We start from the raw sequence: 23288 nt of genomic DNA, 5'->3' as shown, positions 1-23288 counted from the left end.
TTATATATTTGAAACATGTGGAGTGTGACAAGCACTCCCCCAATCTCCAGTGGACATAATCCTACAATGGAGATCGGGGGAGTGCTCATCACACTCCACTTGCTTTGATTTACCCGCTGATAGCATCACATGCCATCTGGTTGAATGGTTTACATTAAGGGGAACAATCGTCTGGGGGCAGATGGGCGGTTGTTCTTTGTGGATTATGCAGTTTTACCGTGTGAGACGTAATTTGTGGTGATGCTCACCATAACCGTCAGGAGGTGCATCTGATGTATCAAAATAAGGAAGACACACACACACACACACACACACACACACACACACACACACACACACACACACACACACACACACACACACACACACACACACACACACACACACACACACACACACACACACACACACACACACACACACACACACACACACACACTGTGGGATAGATGAAGGGATGTCAGAGGAGAGATCAGATTGTGTAGAGTTGTTTGGTCCGTGGACGTGTAGGAGACATCTCAATGTAATTAAGTTGGGAGACTGTGAGCTTCAATGTTACTTGTCACCACATTGGGGGGGGGGGTGGGGTGGGGGCGGTGCCATGTTAATTAGGTAGGGATCAAAGATAACTTCCCTTGTAAGCAATTGCCCTCCTGTTACTTTTCCCTCTGTCTTTGTAAAAAAAAAAACACTATAACAAACAAGCAAAACGTGCCGAGGGGACAGAGGCCCCGCCTTCCCAGGTTTCTTGGGAGCAGGCCACACCCCGGAGGTGGAGGTGGGTGTGACGTGAGATGCATGAAGAGGAAGAGGGCATAAGAGGCAGCAGATCAGATAGGAAGGTTGCGGAGTAGTAACCAAGGGACGCATGCAGTCGAGAGAGATCATCATTCAGAGGACATGGAGGATCTTGCTTTTGCTCTTGGCACGATGACGACTACACAATTCTCGTGTTCATGCCGTAGGAATTAGATGTTGACCATTGACAGTTCAGCTGAGCCGTGAAGTGTGTACCTTTGAGGAGGGAAGGAGAGCATGCCTCGTGGGGCCTCCAAAATCGTCTCATCATGTGGGCCATCGTTGTCAACAGACCGGGTGCAAGAGAGGAACGGTCGGCGTTTTGCTCATGAAAAGAAGCTGCATGGCAGTCTCTGAGCCTTGGTGTGAATTACCGCTCATCAATTGCCTGACGTACGCTTTTCCCACGGTGAGAAGGCGGCTTGGCGCCATTTTGTTGAGCACGTCTTCGAAGCACCTCGATTCAAAGCTCCCTCAAGACCATCTCTGGCACACAGTTAAGTGCTGGGACAAAAGAGGGATTTTTCTTTGCTTCATTTTCCCCTTGTCTGTATTTAAGTCTGTGTGGAGGTGCCTTAATTCGATTTAGATTTTGTTTACCTCACGTTTTCCTTTCATTATTCTAATTTGAATTATTGTCATTGTACATATTTGATTGTTGTTATGAAATTATTATTTAGTGAGTTCAATTTGCTTGTGTCCGTGCCGTTCTGGTGCAGCACTAACTGTTTTCCCATGCGCACGCATTAATCTCCGAGAGTCTCGGCTGAAGGCCTCCAAGGGAGATGTTTGGCCATCCGTCCACGTCGGGGTTAAGCCCCCTGGACACGACAATATATACATATATACATACACACAAACACAGATATATCCTGTACTGGTGAGTACTTACTAAAGCTATTTTATTTGAAGTTATAACCTTAACTTTAGCAATTTACCGATTTCCCAACTGCCCGGATCATCAGCTCGGCACCATTTTTTTATTGTGCCTCGTGGCCTTCACACGCATGCGGTTCATGGCCTTGGCCTTCCGTGGCCGTGGTCAAACCATCACGTGGCCTTCACACACATGCGTCCCGAGTTGTCTAACAGCTTGGAGTGTAAGGAACTGTATCACCAACCGATCAATTCGTCCTGATCGAGGTTTCGATCCTTTCAGCCCAGAACCACTCCAAACGGCGGATCCACAACCGCGGTCGCGAGTGCCAGGAGTGGGTTGTTACGGGTACCGAGTGTATTATAAGGGGGTTACTCCCCGTTTCTCCTCGGAAGAGCCAGACCGGACAGGTTAATTAGTTTGGCAATTATAATCTCCCACTTTATCTAGGTTCGGACAATGCTGGATCAATGGAAGGAAAGGACAAGCACAGACAGGTTGAAACGTCAATAAGGAATGTATTAATAAGAAAAATAAATTAACTGAATAACTTATTTCCTTGTGGTGTAACTGGAGGAATTCAAATCAATCAAAATAATCAATCAACTAAATAATCTCAAACAAAGAAAGAATTCAACAGAGTTATAGACAAAGAGCAGATGCTTATCACTATGCCTTACTTAACAATTAAACACGAGACAAGGGTACCCAGCAGATCATTCAGGGGGAAAAGAAATCCGGTCTTGGCTTGCAAAGGCAGAAGTCATTGTGCGTCTAATAAAAGGTCCCAAAATATTTGAGCGTGCCTTGGTCTGCTGCCAGCACCCTGCCTCGCCATGCACCCACCCACAAACAGGCTCGAACAGCCATCGATGTCACGTTGTCATCCACAGGAACCAGGGATGCCAAGATTCAGGTACGCCAAGAGCCAGGTACCGAGCAGAACCAGCAGGAATGGTCCAACCGTCACCAACCATCAGGAGCTGTAGCCAACGATCAGGAGCTGTCAGGAACCATAAGAAACCACCAGGAGCTATCAGGAACCGTCACCATTGGTCATGAGCTGTAAGGAACCGTCACCAATGGGCAGGAGCTGTAAGGAACAATCACCAATGGGCAGGAGCTGTAAGGAACCGTCAGCAACCGTCAGGAAGATGGTCCTCCCATCCTTTTATGGGCAACCATTCTGTGCGGAGCCTCAATCAGACTTCAGCCAAATCCAACTTACCTATTTGCGCATTGCTGCACGTGACCTCCAATCATAAATTCTTGCAATCATTCCTTCCCCAACATCGAACAAGGTGCAACTCCCAATTAACACAGGCCTGGCTTACGATGCCATGTTTGGGGCACTGTACGGGCGCTAGAGGGCGGCTATTTGCCGGAATTGCCGAGAAAAAACGTTGGGCACTCACAAAACGTCAATGGCGGCCATCTCCTCCCCGTGCGGCCTGACATGAGCAGGATCCAGCCAGCGTCCATGGAGCTGCCAAACGGGGCGTCGGGCGTCAATGGAAAAAGGTCGATGTCAGGCGTGGATGAAAAGAGAGGTGGGTGAGGTAAATAAATAAACTGTCCAGAAAAAGCTTGTGGTATGTTTAATTAAATGTCCTGCAAGTCCAAAGTGTAAATAAATCATCCATTTCCAAGCCAATGCATCCTGAGAGAAAGGGAATCTATTCTTTACCTTCTCTTTACCTTCATCAAAGAGTTAGAATCCCACCAGACAAGGGGATGGGTCTATTCTGAACATGCATTTATGGAAATAACTGTCTGAGGACCTGGATGTTGTGTGCATTAGTCATATCGGATTCTGAAATCCATAACACAATCCCTTCCCCTTTCCCAGATTCGTCCCAAGTTGTCCAACAGCTGGACACCGGTTAAAAGTTACATCATTGCCATTAAAAGTTACAATTACCATGTGACATGCAGGTGAAGTTACCCTCTACCCTTTAGTGTGTGCGACAATTTAAACTAGATATGTCCCGCCTGATGCGTTGAGAACTACCTAACTGATTCACACAAACAACCTTATGCCACACCAAAATTGCCAGAAGTTTTGAAACTTAAACATAAACCGGTGGGCTTTAATAATCTACACAACTATACAACTATATACAATTTCTGACCCAGGACCTACAGAAATTCAAAAGGAAAATTATGGAGGGGGCACACCTGTTGATTTCTTGCCACCTTCGTGCTCTTTATGCACTTCACCAGCACACCTCACAAAAACAAGCCGGCAGGCCAGTGACTGGCATACAGGCCATAAACGTTGTGGCCTTTGAAACAAAAATGATCAAAACAAGAAGCACCAAGAACTGAGCCACTTCCTCCACCAAGCTGCGTTTGTGCAGTTCATGGTGGGGGCAATTTGTGGCATAAGAAGTGGAGCAGAGTGGCATGAGGCTGCAGCAAAGGGGGCAGCACATAAGTGTATTAGCATGCTGCTGCAGTAAATGCAGTTCAAACAAAGGAAAACAGAACAAAACCACAATAATTGGAACGGTGGCACCTGGTATGAGGCTGCAGCGAGTGGCAGTCCACAGAACAGATGGGGATGGAACACAGGCCACAGAGCACATGGTGAAGTGAGGTGGTGATGCAATGGATGCATATCAAGTGATCCAGCAAGGTGAGTGATGCAATGATGGTCCTGGGGATGTCGAGACAAAGAAAATGGCAAAGCAAACAGCACGAAAGGAAAAACGGTAAACCAGGTAATGCCATCAAACACCAAGTCTGACCAACATGGTCAGCCGGTTCCTGGTGTGCACATACCTGGGGCAGTGGTAGTAGTGCCGGGAGAGAGAGCTCGAGGTTGGTCCTACTCGTCTGTACCCATCCAACATCTTTTCCCTCGTATACACCACTCGCTCCCCCTCTTTTTACAATTCGTCGCTACATCTTGTCTCCTATATCCCACTGTCCCCATCGCCAAATTCATACTCAATCCCCCCAAGGTTCCCCTGGAAAGGAAAAAAGAGCATAACTGCATGCGATCTTATATGTACGTCGTGACTCGTCTCATTTTCAAGTTCTTCAGGAGGGCAAGTCCAGCAGCCGGCAATCATCCCGACCGTGGATGGTGCGAAGGGGTCTTCATCAATCCTAACTACACTAATATTGTTACACTTTAAAACTGTCCCTGGGGTTATACCCTGCCAAGAGGCCTTTGTTAAACTATGGGGTTCTAAAAACCCAAATTCCCCACATGTTGGTACTCTTCCAATTTTGGTCTTTGCCCACTAAATTTTCATCCTGTGCCATCGCACAATTTCCTGGCTGGGCAGTGTGGCTCCAAGGGCAGGTCTGCCCACCTGCATATGCACCGTTAGCACCCCCACAATGCTGGAGCCACCTCCAAGTTTGCCTGCTTCTCACCGGAACATGGGGGATGCCCTCACTGGCACTCCCCCCATGCCCACATGGTATTTTGGTGCCCCGGCTCCCGCTGTTCAGGCACCCGGGTCCATTCAACGCTACACTGAACACTATACTGGTGGCCCCCTCTCCTCAGGTATCTGCGCCCAGTAACTCATTACTGGCCCCCTGGACCTACCTACGGCCTCAGCTGGCCGACGAGCCCCCAGCGCCCAGGGTACCTGCTTCATCAGAACACTACGCTCACAAGCCACACCCCAGCCGGTCCATTATCTCCTGCACCCAGCAAAAAAATTAAAGAAAAAATGAAACTTTCCACAATCAGCACCAACCGCAGAATGACATCCATATGTAAATTTGCTGAATCCCCCTATATCTAACTTTAAACGAACCCCCAGGTTACCTTGGGTGGGATCTACTTCCACCCATTCAATCCTTCGCACCATGCATTCTGTTACTTGCACTCATACCGAGCTATTGCCCTGCCCTCACACTCATAATTCATCAACCATGCACAAACACATTTCCACTCACCAACACACCATCACCGAACTAATTTCCCCAAACAAACTCATGCACCATCGTCTTCCCTTGTACTACGCACGCTCCCTTTTAACTCTACCTCTAAACCTCTCTATGTCCCCACTACACATAGATTGTCTCCACTTAAACTGTCCCTATAGTCACTCTCAATCCCTAAATTTATCCTCACCCTCCCTCATGGTCACTGCTTCGGTACCCACATATAGCCTACCATCACTGACACCCCCATGTGGGCCTAACAATGCCATCCCCCTAAGGCTCGTGCTCCTGAACCCCCATGGAGGTAACCATCGCTGGTATCCCCTGTGGGCATTACTGTCGCTATCTCTTACCCACATGAGCCGTTTGCATCCGCAGAGGTGCTCGACTTGGCCTCTGCCTCTAAGGCCAATCCATGAGGGTGTCTGGTCACCGGTGTAGGGTCTCAAATCGGTCAGCATGGATGATCCGAGGGAGAGCCCGTGGTCCTATTTTGACCTCAATGACCACATCACAGATCTGCGCCAGGATGACCCCCAGACCCTGCCGAGGCGACGTGAGCTTTGGGCATTTGCCCTTTCGTCTTCCAGGATTGAAGAAGCTAATCTTCATCTCCAGAGTGTGTTTGCTCACCTGGCTCCGATGGTCATCCCTGCGCTTCATCTTTACACCCTTCATATGGAGCTGACGGCACGAGAAGGCGTGGACCCGTTCCATACCCTCCTCCATATGATGGGCATAGCCCTCCCCCGGTGGTTTATCAGCATGTTCTGGCAAGGGACCACATAGTAGGTCAGCGGGAGCCCACAACTCCCACCCATACATGAGCAACACTGGGCTACATGTGGTGGCTCCATGCTGGCTAGTTTGGTAGGCCATCAACAAATATGGGAGATGTTCATCCTGAAGGGTGGTGGTAAATAGGGCCAGTTGTTGGATTACGTTCCTGTTGAACCTTACCACCATCCCATCAGATTCTGGTCTTAAGGGCGTTGTCCTTGTTTTCCGAAAAAAGATGTGTACAGTCTCACAAAGAGACTGCACACCTCTTTTAATAATTGACTTTCAAAATTTCGACCCTGATCGGTGTGCAGCTCTTCTGGAATCCTGTGACGGCATACAAAACCTTCCACGAAGGCCTGTGCCACAACCCCAGCTTTTTCATTGGGGAACACATTGGCCTCTGGCCACTTGGTGAAATAGTCCATAACCACGAGGATATATTTATTACTCTGGTGGGTGCGGGGAATTGGTCTTAAGATGTCCATAGACACCTGCTCAAGGGGGGCCCACGTCCTCAGCATGGGTCCCTTTTTAGCAGGACAAGTGTCACATGCTCGACACCAGTCCTCTATATCACACCCCATATTCACCCAATAAAACATCCGGCGGGCCCGAGATGTTTTTGTCCTGTCCAAATGGCCGCCAGGGCGGGTACCATGCAACTGTTGTAAAATGGTGGTTTTAAATTGGTCTGGGACTATAATTAGCCAGCAAGTTCTTTCGGAAGGAATTTACACCCACTTGTGAAACAAGATGTTATCTTTCAATTCTAGGGTCTTCCACTGAGCCCAGTAAGCCTTTGTCCATGTTCCAAGGGGGGTGACTTCCTCCCCACTGGGTCTCTTACCTGCCCGGACCCATTCGTACACCGACCGGCCGCAATGCTGGATCTTCCTGCTGGGTCGTGCTCCAAGCCAATGTTCCAAATTCCTCATCTGCGGTTAGTGGAAAAAACTTGTCCTGCCACCCGGGCTGCACGGACGATCTTATGGGAGGGGTCTGCCAATTGGTCCCTGTCTTCATGTCTCGTGCAGAATTTACAGTTTTCTCCCAGACAAGGGCATCGAGAGAGTGCATTGGCATTCCCATGAGCCTTACCAGCTTTATGGGTCACACTGAAATCGTATTGCTGCGACTTTTCCAACCACCTCACAATTTGGCCCTCGGGTTCCTTGAACCATAAGTAATTGGAAGGAGGAGATGGTCAGTTCGAACCGAAAATTTCCACCGATACAAGTACGGGTGGAAATGGTTTATGGCAGACAGCATAGCCAAAAACTTTTTGTGAGTGACGCAGTAATTTCACTCCGACATACTCATGGCCCGAGTGTAATACGCGATCACTCTTTCCATGCCCTCCTACGTCTGAGACAAAACTGCACCCAATCCTTCGTGGCTCGCATCCGTGTCAAGGGTTATGGTTCCGTTACCAGTGGGGAATGCTCGAACGGGTGTGGATGTTAAACACCCCTTCAATTTGAGGAGGGCATCCTTGCACTTCCGTGTCCAATTAAACCTTTTCCACTTCTCCGTAAGCCGGCGGAAGGGGCCTGGCTATCTGCAAATTTTGCCACAAAGCACCGGTCGTAGAAGCAGAGTCCCAAAAAACCCCGCACCTCCTTGATGTTACTCGGTACAGGCCACTCCTCTACCACCTTGACTTTACTTGGATCGGTTTTCGCCCTCTCACGACCTATCACGTGACCGAGATAGGCCACTTCCTTCGCAAACAAGGTGCATTTTTCTGGGCTCAACTTTAACTCTACCTGTCTGAGGTGTCCAAATTAGCTATGGTCTGGGGGAATGTTTTAGCGTGCACCAGGACGTCATCCAGGTACACCTGGCATGATTGCCATGGCATGCTGCCCAGCACACGCTCCATCAATCGTTCAAAGGTGGCGGGGGGCGTGACACAAACCGAACGGCATCACAGTGCACTGATACAGTCCCTTCCCTGTAGAAAATGCCGTTTTCTCCTTCCCTGTCTTTTCGATCTCCACCTGCCAATACCCGCTCTTGAGGTCCAAAGTTGAGAACCAATTTGAGCCCACAACGGCATCGAGGATATCGTCAATTCTAGGCAGAGGATGGGAGTCTTTGAGTGTCACATTGTTAAGCTGGCGATAGTCCACACAGAAATGCGTGGTCCCGTCTTTCTTTTTAACCAACACAACAGGTGACATCCAAGGACTTTCCAAGGGCTCAATAACACCTGCACTCAACATCTTTTTCTGCCTGCTCGGCAGCTTCCTCCCTCTTGCTCCAAGGGAGCCGTCTGGCGGGCTGACAATAGGCCGGGCCTCGCCTGTGTGGATCTGATGTTTCACCAGACCCGTACGTCCAATGTCCTCAGGAGACAAAGAGAAGATTCCCAAATGCTGGTTAATTAGTTTGTGTAAGGCCTCCCGTTGGGCTTCGTCCAAATCTGCACTACTCCAGTTTACCACCTCGCAAATGGAATCGTGACAATTCCTAGCACATTCTAGAGATTCTCTCTGGGGTCAATCTGGCCACCCCCTCCATATGTGTCTAAGCCCCCACTTTCCTTCCCTCCCTTCTTAACCTCTTAAATCATTCCTTTGTTATCTGTCTAAAATCTAAATGTTATCTTTGAAGTATTAATGGGGAGTGGTTGATGTGCGCACGTGGCTGTTCCCCGCACAAGGGGGCATGCACCACACGGTATGGAACACAGTGTTGAAATACCGCACAGGAATGCAGGCATCTCAGAAGATGTGAACTTTCTGGAAGGTCGACGCTTGACCAACCAGCACGGCACAGAGCATGGGAGAGGGGAGGAGAGAAATAGTAAATAGGGAAGAACAGACAGAAAAGTGTGGCCAGACAGCAGCATGTGGTACATGCTTGGGACCCTCAGTGGTGCACATTTCTGTCTTTACTGTCGCTGATGACTCGCCGACCTGTCATGAAACCGGTCCATCAGCTGGGGGGTGTGTATCATTTGGATTCTCATACATGTGCTACTTGTGAATATCTGCAACTGTAGAGGAACCAAGGTAGGGTTTTAAACAGCAACGGGCTCAGTTTGTGTAGCTTGATTTGGCTGGAAGATCATGGTGTTTGATATATAGATATATATATATATATATATATATATATATATATATATATATATATATATATATATATATAGATATATATATATATATATATATATATACAGTCAAAGCTCGTTACTATGCCACCTCGCTTCTATGCCACTCTCGCTATTATACCACTTTTGCTCGGTCCCGACAAAATTCAATACAAAATAAATTTACTATGCCACCCCCTACTCTCACTCCCATGCCACTACTGTGTGACTGTTAAAAGGCACGAGTCGTGAAAAAGTCTGTATTGCGCAGTGCTCGATTATCACACTCACGTCCAAAGGCGAAGCGACGAACTACAGTCCAGCTGCGCACAACATAACTCAATACGTACGCGCATAGTCAGACTGTGTCAAAACACGCGATTCTTCTCCCCGATGCCAGCCACAACAAGCCAATCACAACACGCACAACGAGACACAAAAAAACGCGAGCACACACACAGACACGCAGGCACACGTACAACAGTGACATCATTTTTTTTTCAAATTCAGCCCATAATGTCAGCTCAGAAACGCAAGCGAACCGACTTTACGCTGAAGAAGAAGGAGATCATCGATGCCGCGAAGAAGGAACCGAATCAGTCCAAGTTGGCCAGGGAGATTAGCAAGAAATGGGGCGTCGAAGTTAAGAGAACCACCGTGAAGGGCATTCTCAGCAAGAAGGATGCAATCGAGGCTGCAATCAAAGCTGGATTTCCATCGAAGCGCATGAAGTTGACGCAGGCTCACGACCCGAAGCTTGATGAGGGAGTGCTCATGTGGCTGAAGCAATCAAGAGGACAGAATGTGCCTGTCAGCGGCGATCTGATCAAGGAGAAGGCGATGAAACTGGCCGAGCTGATGCACATCCCAGACTTCATGGCGAGCGACGGTTGGTTGGGCAATTTCAAGAAGCGCCACGGCATCACGTTCAAGACAGTGCAGGGCGAAGCTGGAGCGGTGGATTCGCAATCCCTTCTTGAGTGGCAACAACAGGTTCTCCGCCCCTTACTCGGGCAGTTCTCCGCAGACGACGTCTTCAACCTGGACGAGACTGGACTCTTCTGGCAGCTGCTTCCGAACAAGACCATGGCTTTCAGGGGAGAGCAGTGTACTGGAGGAAAGAAAAGCAAGCAAAGGATCACTCTTCTGGTTGGGGCAAACATGAGCGGCAGCGAGAAGTTCCCTCTTCTGGTGATTGGCAATTCCAAGAAACCCCGTGCCTTCAAGAACAAAGAGATCCCGGTCAAGTACAAGGCGAACTCGAAGGCGTGGATGACGGCGGAGCTTTTCGAGGAGATGTTGCGTGCGTGGGACGGACGACTCAGCCAGCAGGGACGCAGAGTGCTGGTCTGTCTCGATAACTTCTCTGGCCACCCTCCCGAGCTCGAGCTGAACAACATCCAACTGGTCTTCTTCCCACCCAACACGACAGCCAATTCGCAACCAATGGATCAGGGAATCATAGAGAACCTCAAGCGCCACGACAAGAAGCTCCTGCTATGCCGCCGGCTTGAGGCCATAGACGAGGGAAAGGAGTTCAAGTTCACGTTGCTCAACGCTCTACACGTCGCCCGGCGTGCTTGGGAGCAGGTCGGCAAGTCGACGATCAGGAACTGTTTCGCGAAGGCCAAGTTCATCGAAGAGGAGATCCAAACTGAGCCACAGGATGTGGAGCTGCCCGACATCTGGGAAGCTCTGCCTGCCGAGGAAAAGATGCACGAGAACGAGGAGATCGAGCTGTCTGACTTTCTCGAAGCCGATGAGCGCCTCGCGACTGGCGGGTATTTCACGCTGGAGGAGATTGCGGAGGAGATTCTGTGCAGTGAGGAGCCGGTGGAAAGTGAAGATGACGATGTAACTGTCGAGGAGGAAATCGTTCCGTTCGAGGAAGCCCAGCGCGCTTGTAGCACCGTCCGGAAGTTCATGCAGCAGAGAAGCGGGAAGCCCGGTGTGATGCAAGCGTGCGATCGGCTAGACAACGAGATGCACGAGATCCGCCGAAAGAAGATGCGCCAGCCGACGATTCTTGAAAGCTTTGTGTGTCGTGAATTTCTCACCATGCCATATGTTAGTGTGTGAACTCTGTTAGTGTGTGTATGTTCTCCGTTCGCTTAGCTTTTACAACAGTCGTGCCTTTTACTTGCTGGAATAAATTTTGTCTAAAGATTAACTACAGATGGGTAACTTGAGAAAATAAGGCCGTTTTTCCAAAATCTCATTACTATGCCACTCTCGCTACTATGCCACTTTTGCTCGGTCCCGACGGGTGGCATAGTAACAAGCTTTGACTGTATATATATACATACACACATACATACATACTGTGGGTTTCCTGCATATATGGGGGGTTGTGTTCCAAAAAATAGACGTATATATGAACAGACCTGTGAATTTTCCCACACATATCAAATTTTTAGTGGGACTATGTTAATGCATAACCCTAAATCCGCACATCATGAACACACATATGTCGAGACCTTAGTGTACATGAGAAAAGGAGAAAAGGACCCCAAAGCGACACGACGCTGATGTCATGCGCATGTCATAATTACGTAACTGACACTTTGCCTCTGGGTGACATGAGTGGAGGTCCCTGGATTTATTGTAAGGTGTGTGCACGCATATACAAAATGGCTGAAAACTCCTGTCCTTGTCACATTGGCCCGACATGGGATACTCAAGTTTTGTGCCTACATTATTCAGGAGAATGGCACGACATACCTCATCCTGTCACGTGACCACAATCTGCGGGAAGAGGACAGGAGGCCATCTTCTTCCTTTGCATCCCCAAAACCACAGAGACGAATCAGATTGCACACTTGTACAGTCGGACGATCTGGATTGGCAGTTGAAAGTAATGCTGTTTAGGTCCCGTCATTGTGATGGAATTTAAAGAAAACCCTCACCCTGATGTCAGTGGAGCTGCGACCAGACCAGACGCAAGCATTCAATGCCAAACACAGTATTTGGCTCCATGTGCATGCAAAAGGCAAATAATGTTCAGCAGGTTCGGAACAAAATCTCCGGTTCTCGAGCCATTTCCTCGCATTCTTCACTGACGTCCCGTCCCCTCCCGCATAACGTTTACGTTTCGAAACAGTTTCACCCCGAATCTCTTGTCGATTGAGGTACAAATGAGCAGCAAGGCATGTGCAGATGAGGCCCCTTAGCGGCCAGATTAAGTTGTCCGAAAGCCTTTCTCACCATGTGCTGCCCGGGGATTTCTCACGCCGGCGTCCATTTCGGAGATCCCAGACTGCGAGACCCAAACTGGATCACGTGCATCCAAAAGTGCCGCTCCAATTAGAGGAGCCCCCTTCACCACGCCAATTAAAAGTTCAACAGTGATTTGCACGCAGAGACTGCTATATCAGCAATTCACACTTAAACGCCTAAACTCGGGAGGATGTGCGCGTTGGTAATGCGAAGATGGGGGGAGGAAGGGGGGAAAGGATGTGCTTTGGGATAGTCCAGAAGGATGAACCAACCATGCAATGGAGTGCAATGCCTCCATGTCAGCTCACACAATTTGTTTCATTGCAAGAAAGTTGTACAGCTTGTGCTGATGCACACTTATACACTTAAGTCGATTAGAGAACAAACATAGGTGTAAAGTCTGACAGTTTTAAGGAAGAATCATGAATGGGAAGTGATTTGCAGTTGGACTCCTCGGTTCACAAGCTGCTTTGCTCAGGAATGGTTGTCAGGAAAGAAAAAATAATTACATTGTAGAATGAGGATGTTCATCTTTAGGACTCTCCAAAGATAAGAAAGAGCTCTTTAACCAGTCAGGAATGCTGGCTTCTAATCGATGCTATGAATCTGAGCCGAGGCTGTGCAGCTTATAGCATGTAAATTCGGTTTTCTTGGAACTCTTTGTGTGTGTGTCTTCAATTGGTCATTAGCAATCTTACAGACCAATGGACTGCATGGTCCTATTGAAGAACAACACAATTTGGGTTATACGGTACTTGGAAGTGCAGTGGGAAGGTTTTCTTTGCTCTTGCAGGAACAATGTATGCAATTGCGTGGGAAAAAGTTTTGTTACCTCCGCCACTGAAGGGTGAAGGAGGTTATGTTTTCACCCCTTCCTGTCTGTCTGTCTGTCTGTTTGCGTACAGGATATCTCAAAAAGTTGTGAATGGATTCGGATGAAACTTGGTCGTCAGGTTGCATGTGTGACAATGACGAACTGATTAGATTTTCGTGAATATCTGAATCCAGATCCAGGTACGAGAGATTTTTAATTAATAAAGTGATTATTCACCATTGATGGATTGGGCCAAACGATATGTAGCTTATTTCAAAAATTTCTTGGGCCCGATATGTTCTAGTGGATCAGGCAATGCATGGCGGAGGTAGGAGCTCCACCGAGTGCCCTTCGAGTTTTTTTTTCTGTTTTGACCCCATGACCCTCGGTCTCAATTCCTGGGGAGATGAACTGGTCAAATCCCCAAAGAAAATCACTAACTATTTCATGTACCCCCCAATGTTGATTGCAACTACAAAATTTCATTTAAAAAATGTTTAAAAGTGTGACTGTTATAGCAGGTCAGTCCAGATTAGATCTGTGACTTGCTGCAGGTATCATGTAAACCTGTACTAACGTGTTTTTTGGTCAGCTTGTCGGTGACAACCGTCTCCCCCACCAGGTTTTCTGGTGAGGATGGTGCATGATATGGACACCCAGTGGGATTAAAAACAAAACCGCCAAAGGGCATAGCGGCGGAGCTCCTTGTGAACCAACGGCCATTCCATATCTCGTGCCAAAATGTGTCTGCAGATGCCCTCCTGCAGTTGGGTTACTTTATTTAGGAGGTTGGTGGCAGGATTTGCACTCTGACCACCGTAAAACCCTTCATTCCACAAAACACAAAAACGCAAAGCAATCTGAAAACCCACTCCCTGGGAGTACCTCCTGTGCAGCTACCCTTCACAGGACAGATCACCAGATGATGGGATTGTGGCAAAGCATTCAGGGCCCCAACTCTTTGATGATAGGAGGAAAACCATGGGGTAACATTCCTGGGTCAGATTGCGGAAGTGTATGTCAGGATGGTGCTGAGGTGTCGTGTACCAGACGGCGGTCTCCTTGGGTTAAGCTGAGGCGGTCCCTTTGGATGGGTCCCTGAAATGTCCTATACTGAAGAGAGGATGATCACCTGTCTCTGTTATCATCTCAGCTCAAGCGTTTGAACATCAGTATTGCAGCTCTCTCTGAGGTTCGAATACCAGATATTGGCGAGATCGTGGTGGGTGGTCACCAACTATTTGTCTGGTCGCTCTGATGGTTACCATGCCCAAGGAGTTGCTGTAGCTGTATCCAACAAGCTGACTCCAATGATAATTGGGGTAACACCGGTCAATGAGCATATTATGAGACGAAGGATTCCGTCACTCCTTGGGTGTTGTTTACCTGGTCTCTGTATATGCTCCGACTGAAGAAAGTGATCTCAACACACATTCTATGCCACACTCGAGTCTGTGGCTGATCAGTGCCCCAGGCGAGATACTCTTCTCGTCCTGGGGGATTTCAATGCATCGACTGGAACTGATAGGGATGGTTATGAGACGTGTGTTGGTCCTCATGGGTCTGGAACTGTGAACCTGAATAGCAAGCACCAAGTTCCTTGACTTTGCAAGAAGTCATGGACTTGGGGTGGCTGGTCATCCCACAGGCTCATCACTAAACTTGGTATTCCAATGCCAGTGGTGTATCAAAGGTGATTGACCATGTGCTCGTTGATGGTTGCTGGAGGATGATCCAGAACTGCAGGGTCTACAGGAGTGGTCAGTTCCTCAATAGCGACCACAAGCTTGTGGTAGCAACTCTGAATTTGCAGTTTAATCCGGGAGAATGGTACCATCCCAGCCAAGGCTGGATGTTTGCAAGCTCAAGGATGAGAGGGAGCTGTGAAGTTTGCGAACAGGCTGAGTGTGGATTTGTGGGGTCTGTGTGCTTTGGGGAATCCTGAAGAGTTGTGGAATGCCTTCAAGACCACCATCCTTGATATTGCCGGTGGATGTCCTGGAACTCACCATATGGTGAGGAAGAATTTTGTCTCAAGGGACACTGGATACCATTGACCAGAGTCACAGGGCCAGGCTTAATGGCAGAGCTGAGCTGTTAAAAGAGTTGAGGCATAAAACTGGATCTGCGCTGAGGGTGGACAAGGAGGCCTATATGTGAGGAATCTCTTTAGGGGGAATAGCGTTACCTGTGGTTAAGTGATTCTCATCCTGCTTACAGGGGAATTCACACATTGTGTTCCTTCAAGCTTGTCCATCGGTGTACTGGAGTTAGAGCAGAGGGTGGTGGGCTCTTGACAGAGGAGTCCGAAGTGAAGGCCCGCTGGGCCACTTAATTTGAGCGGATGTGCAAGGCTGATCCACCAGCTGTTGAGTTGGATGTTAGGGGTGTTACTATCCCTATTGCTGACCCTCCAATCAACTGTGATCCACATTCATTTGTGGAAACCTCCCAATCATCACAAACGTTGGAGAATGCATCATCGCTTCAGACATTAAATCCTTCCTCTTCTCCAGTGGCTTGATTTCCGATCATCAATTTGGATTTGGACCAGGTCCCTCTACCCTGAACTCTGTGTCCTTTTCTCCTGACAAGGTGGAGAGCTTGCTGTCAAACCTCCACTCAGATTCTGCAACCGGTCCAGACTGCATCAGCCCACGTGTCCTAAAAACCTGCTCCTCTGCTCTTGCTCATCCTCTCTCTGTTCTATTCACACTCTCCTTTGCTCAAGGTCATCTGCCATCTGCTTGGAAATCAGCAAACATCACTGCCCTGCACAAAAAAGGTGCAAAAACAGATCCTTGCAACTACAGACCAATCAGCCTTCTCCCAATCATCAGCAAGGTTATGGAATCCATCATCGCTTCAGACATTAAATCCTTCCTCTTCTCCAATGGCTTGATTTCCGATCATCAATTTGGTTTCAGACCAGGTCACTCTACCCTGGATATGCTGCTTCTGCTCTCCCAACAATGGATGGAGGTCCTCAATGCCAGACAGGAAATCCGAGCAGTATCCCTAAACATATCGCGTGCTTTTGACATTGCCTGGCACCTCGCCCTGCTCACCAAACTCTCTTCTTATGGTATCCAAGGCCATCTCCACTCATGGCTCGTAGACGTCCTCTCCTGTCGCAGTCAACGTGTGGCCCTAAATGGAGTTCTTTCATCCCCTCTTCCTGTCCAGGCTGGAGTTCCTCAAGGCAGCGTTCTGGGCCCTGTTCTTTTCCTGGTTTTCATCAATGATCTCTCTGACTCTCTGGAAAATCCTCTTTATCTCTTTGCTGATGACTCCACCCTCTGCCGTACCATATAATCACTCACATCAGTCAGCAGCAGCTTCTTCACTCTCTGCAGATCTGGATAAAATCACAAACTGGTCCAACACATGGAACATGTCTTTCAATCCAGACAAATCTCACACTCTCACTATGTCTCTCGAAAAGGACCGCTTGGAACTCCCTCCCCCCCCACCCCCATCTACTTTCTCAACAAACCTCTTGAAGAAGTCCTTTCATTCAAGCTTCTGTCTCACTATCTGCCGTGATCTTTCCTGGGAAAGCAACATTTCCAAGCTGGCCTCCAAAGCCAGTCGCCGACTGGGAATCCTCTGTCATGCAAAGTCCTTCCTCGGCCCACCTGAGCTCCTGACCACATACAAAGCTTTCGTCCACAGCCTGATGGAGTATTGCTCTCCCTTCTGGGCTGGTGCTCCCGCCTCTCACCTTTCTTAGCTTCACGCTGTGGAAACCAAGGCATTTCGGATCATTGGCATCTCCCGCGATGAAGTCAGGTCGGTGGTCTTTCTGTCTTCTACCGTCTCCTCTCTGGCCTCGCCCCCCCCTGCACTGTCTGAGATATGTTTGCCCCCCCCACCCCAATATTTCTGCAGGGTGCTCAAGGTCCCACAGCAACCCCCTTCTGGTAAAACTATTCAAATCAAGAATCACTATTCACCTTCATGCTTTCATTCCTCTTTTTTCCCACCTTTGGAAAAAATTCCCACATACTTTTCAATCCCACTCTTCCCTTCATGTCTTCAAAACAGCTGTTCACCACCATCACTTATCTTCCCCGATCCAAAACCACGATCTTTTCTGCCCCTGCTAATCCCCCCTAAACCCACCTCCTTCAAATTTCCTGCTTTCCTTCTTGAAAGTCCCTGTCGTGTAAGGACCTGAAAGTCCCTGTAGGGTCCATCATGTTTACCCCGTATACCCTGCCCATCCCTCTCCCTTCCACAGATCTCCTCATGTCTCTGTTCCCCACTGTTTTTTTTCTTCTTCCCTCTCCCACCCCTCTTGTCTCCTGCTCCCATTGTTGTACATTCTGTGTGTTGCTCTCATATGAGCCTCGACGGTGATTACCAAAAAAAACAAAAACTGTGCAGTGAATCAGTTGAAATGGGGTAAAGTTCCTGGGATTTGTGGCATCCATGCCGAACATCTCAAGGCTGGTGGAAATGCTGTATTCATGTCGTTGCATGCAGTTCTGTGCTCTGTCTGGAACATGGGCATCACCCAAACTGACTGGAAGAGGGGCCTTGTTGTCTCTCTCTGGAAAGAAAAGGGTGATCACCAGGCCTGCAACAACTACCAAGGGGTAACGCTGCTCTCAGTGCTGGGAAAGGTATTTGCTTGGACGACTATTGATGGGGTTCGCCACCATCTGCTTGAGCACCTGCGTCCAGAGCAGTCAGGCTTTACACCAAAGTGGTTGACAATTGACTGTATCCTTGCCCTTTGAATCCTCACCGAATGCAGATGAGAGTTTCGGCTGGAACTGCTTACAGCCAAGGTTGATTTGTGCATAGCGTTCGATTCAATGAATCGGGATGCCCTCTGGAGGATTCTTGATATTCGTGGGGTGCCACCAAAACTGATCAATCTGATGTTTGAACTAGACTCTGGCACTGACAGTGCTGTGAGATGTGGTGATACAATCTCTGACTTATTTCCAGTTGTTACTGAAGTTCAGCAGGGATGTATACTGGCCCCCACACTATTCAGCGCTTGTATCAACTGGATTCTGGGGAGGATGTCAGAGAGATCAAGCTGTGGTGCATGGTTTGGGAATGTCAAGATACTCACCTTGATTTCGCAGATGATGCAGTCATTTTTGCGGAAACTCTGGATATCCTTTTGGGGGCCCTCAAAGTGCTGAATGAGGAGTCTGAGCCGCTGCGATTATGGGTTTCTTCGGTCAAAACTGAGATCCAGGCTTTCATTGACATCTTGGATGCTGCGATATTTTCTGTACTTGTTTGTGGTGAGGATGTTGAGGTCACGGAGAGATTCACGTCTCTGCTGGTTGTGAGCCAGAGGTCGATAGACGTCTGGGTCGGACCTCAGGAGTCACGGATTCTCTGGATCATGGGGGTTATCGCTGTCTGTACCTGTGCATGAGGATGATTGTCCGAGTCTTTAGGTCCTTGGTGTTTCCAGTCTTGATCTACGGATGTGAGACTTGGACCCTGACCAGGGATCTGAGACAGAGACTTAATTCCTTTGGTACCAGGTCTCTTCAGAGAATCATTGGCTATCGCTGGTCATACTTTGTGTACAATGAGCGGTTGCTGAGAGAGACTCAAATGAGATTTGTTACCTGCACACTCCGTGAGCGTTAGTTGTGGCTGTATGGACATGTGGCTCATTTTCTTGACCCTGATCCTGCTCAACAGATTCTCTCAGCAAGGGAGCCTCATGAGTGGAGGAGGCGAATGGGCTTACCACATGCCTTGTGGTTGCAGCAGGATGATTGGCATCTCAAGGAGATGGGGATGGGCCAGGTATCTGCCTGGGGGATGGCCAGACGGAGGCCCGTGGAGTACCAGCAGAAAGTGGACGCAGTGACGTGCTGCTGCGGCGCATGCTACCATTCCTGACCTGACCTGACCTGTACTTGCATTTTTTGTAATTTGATCTTTTGACCCCACCTTAGGAGGTGCATTGCTCACACTCATCCTTTGTACAGATCGATCAACAGACGCACACACACACACCACACTGAAGAGCTCAGTGACTTTCAACGTGGCATTGCCATAGGATGCCTCCTCTTCAACAAGTCAGTTCGTCAAATTTCTGCCCTGCCAAAGCTGCCCCGATCAACTGTCAACTGTAAGTGCTGCTATTGTGAAGTGGAAATGTATATATCATCATCACGTAACTGCCATGTTATTAAAAACACCTCACCACCAAGTAACCGCCATGTTATTAAAAAGACCTCATCATCACGTAACCGCCATGTTATGAAACACACCTCACCACCACGTAACCGCCATGTTATTAAAAACACCTCACCACCATGTAACCGCCATGTGATTAAAAACACCTCACCACCACATAACCGCCATGTTATTAAAAACACCTCACCACCACGTAACTGCCATGTTATTAAAAAGACCTCACCACCACGTACCGCCATGTTATTAAAAACACCTCACCACCACGTAACCGCCATGTTATTAAAAAGACCTCATCATCACGTAACCGCCATGTTATTAAAAAGACCCCATCATCACGTAACCGCCATGTTATTAAAAACACCTTACCACCACGTAACCGCCATGTTATTAAAAAGACCTCACCACCACGTAACCGCCATGTTATTAAAAAGACCTCACCACCACGTAACCGCCATGTTATTAAAAACACCTCACCACCACGTAACCGCCATGTGATTAAAAACACCTCACCACCACATAACCGCCATGTTATTAAAAACACCTCACCACCACGTAACTGCCATGTTATAAAAAGACCTCACCACCACGTAACTGCCATGTTATTAAAAACACCTCACCACCACGTAACTGCCATGTTATTAAAAACACCTCACCACCACATAACCGCCATGTGATTAAAAACACCTCACCACCACATAACCGCCATGTTATTAAAAACACCTCACCACCACGTAACTGCCATGTTATTAAAAAGACCTCACCACCACATACCCCCATGTTATTAAAAACACCTCACCACCACGTAACCGCCATGTTATTAAAAAGACCTCATCATCACGTAACCGCCATGTTATGAAAAACACCTCACCACCACGTAACCGCCATGTTATTAAAAACACCTCACCACCACGTAACTGCCATGTTATTAAAAACACCTCATCACCACGTAACCGCCATGTGATTAAAAACACCTCACCACCACATAACCGCCATGTTATTAAAAACACCTCACCACCACGTAACTGCCATGTTATTAAAAACACCTCACCACCACGTAACTGCCATGTTATTAAAAACACCTCACCACCACATAACCGCCATGTGATTAAAAACACCTCACCACCACATAACCGCCATGTTATTAAAAACACCTCACCACCACGTAACTGCCATGTTATTAAAAAGACCTCACCACCACATACCGCCATGTTATTAAAAACACCTCACCACCACGTAACCGCCATGTTATTAAAAAGACCTCATCATCACGTAACTGCCATGTTATTAAAAACACCTTACCACCACGTAACCGCCATGTTATTAAAAAGACCTCATCATCACGTAACCGCCATGTTATGAAAAACACCTCACCACCACGTAACCACCATGTTATTAAAAACACCTCACCACCAAGTAACCGCCATGTTATTAAAAACACCTCACCACCACGTAACCACCATGTGATTAAAAACACCTCACCACCACATAACCGCCATGTTATTAAAAACACCTCACCACCACGTAACTGCCATGTTATTAAAAAGACCTCACCACCACGTAACCGCCATGTTATTAAAAACACCTTACCACCACGTAACCGCCATGTTATTAAAAATACCTCATCATCACGTAACCGCCATGTTATGAAAAACACCTCACCACCACGTAACCGCCATGTTATTAAAAACACCTCACCACCACGTAACCGCCATGTGATTAAAAACACCTCACCACCACATAACCGCCATGTTATTAAAAACACCTCACCACCACGTAACTGCCATGTTATAAAAAGACCTCACCACCACGTACCGCCATGTTATTAAAAACACCTCACCACCACGTAACCGCCATGTTATTAAAAACACCTCACCACCACGTAACTGCCATGTTATTAAAAACACCTCACCACCACATAACCGCCATGTGATTAAAAACACCTCACCACCACATACCACCATGTTATTAAAAACACCTCACCACCACATAACCGCCATGTGATTAAAAACACCTCACCACCACATACCACCATGTTATTAAAAACACCTCACCACCACGTAACCGCCATGTTATTAAAAAGACCTCATCATCACGTAACTGCCATGTTATGAAAAACACCTCACCACCACGTAACCACCATGTGATTAAAAACACCTCACCACCAAGTAACCGCCATGTTATTAAAAACACCTCACCACCACGTAACCACAATGTGATTAAAAACAACTCACCACCATGTAACCACAATGTGATAAAAACCTCAGCACCACGTAACCGCAATGTAATTAAAAACACCTCACCACCACGGAACTGCCATGGAATTAAAAACACCTCACCACCACGTAACCGCCATGTTATTAAAAACAGCTTACCACCACGTAACCGCAGTGTAATTCAAAACACCTCACCACCACTTAACCGCCGTGTTATTAAAAACACCACCACCACGTAACTGCCGTGTTATTAAAAACCCTTCACCAGCACGCAACCACCATGTTATTAAAAACACCTCACCACCATGTAACCACCGTGTTCTTAAAAACCCCTCACCACCACGTAACCGCCATGTTATTAAAAAACACCTCACCACCACTTAACCGCCGTGTTATTAAAATACCTCACCCCCACGTTACCGCCATGTTATTAAAAACACCTCACCACCACGTAACTGCCGTGTTATTAAAACACCTCACCACCACATAATGGCCGTGTAATTAAAAACACCTCACCACCACGTAACCGCCATGTTATTAAAAACACCTCACCACCATGAAACCACAATGTTATTAAAAACACCTCACCACCACGTAACCGCAATGCGATTAAAAACACCTCACCACCACTTAACCGCCATGTTATTAAAAACACCTCACCACCGTGTAACCACAATGTTATTAAAAAAACCTCACCACCACGTAACCTCCATGTTATTAAAAACACCTCACCACCATGTAACCACAATGTAATTAAAAACACCTCACCACCACGTAACCACCGTGTTATTAAAAACACCTCACCACCATGTAACCACCGTGTTATTAAAAACACCTCACCACCACGTAACCGCCATGTTATTAAAAACACCTCACCACCACATAATGGCCGTGTTATTAAAAACACCTCACCACCACGTTATTAAAAACACCTCACCACCACGTAACTGCCGTGTTATTAAATACCCCTCACCAGCACGTAACCGCCATGTTATTAAAAACACCTCACCACCACGTAACTGCCGTGTTATTAAAAACACCTCACCACCACGTAACTTCCATGTAATTAAAAACACCTCACCACCACGTAACCGCCATGTTATTAAAAACACCTCACCACCATGAAACCACAATGTTATTAAAAACACCTCACCACCACGTAACCGCAATGCGATTAAAAACACCTCACCACCACTTAACCGCCATGTTATAAAAACACCTCACCACCATGTAACCACAATGTTATGAAAAAACCTCACCACCACGTAACCTCCATGTTATTAAAAACACCTCACCACCATGTAACCACAATGTGATTAAAAACACCTCACCACCACGTAACCACCGTGTTATTAAAAACACCTCACCACCATGTAACCACCGTGTTATTAAAAACACCTC

At 47.6% G+C, this 23288-nt stretch overlaps 1 long non-coding RNA gene across 2 annotated transcripts in view; it reads right to left on the bottom strand.

Moving 5' to 3' along the window:
• Positions 1 to 23288, bottom strand: part of LOC147034669 (uncharacterized) — a 256838-nt gene that overhangs the window by 84788 nt on the left and 148762 nt on the right. The window contains exons 5-7 of one of the 2 annotated variants that reach the window (XR_015059656.1): positions 4194 to 4334; positions 3854 to 4087; positions 3091 to 3161 (exon numbers count right to left, since the gene is read on the bottom strand). This is a non-coding gene — a long non-coding RNA (uncharacterized LOC147034669). Of the gene's footprint in view, positions 1 to 3090; positions 3162 to 3853; positions 4335 to 23288 lie in introns of both variants that reach the window. The other variant, XR_015059655.1, reaches the window with a different exon arrangement.

This window comes from Eptatretus burgeri, chromosome 1, assembly GCF_056783735.1.
Source record: "Eptatretus burgeri isolate ZD-2024b chromosome 1, Ebu_testis_v1, whole genome shotgun sequence".
NCBI classification, from domain to species: domain Eukaryota; kingdom Metazoa; phylum Chordata; class Myxini; order Myxiniformes; family Myxinidae; genus Eptatretus; species Eptatretus burgeri.
The sequence above is the reverse complement of the archived record's forward strand: the minus strand, read 5'-3'. Positions and strand labels throughout refer to the sequence as shown.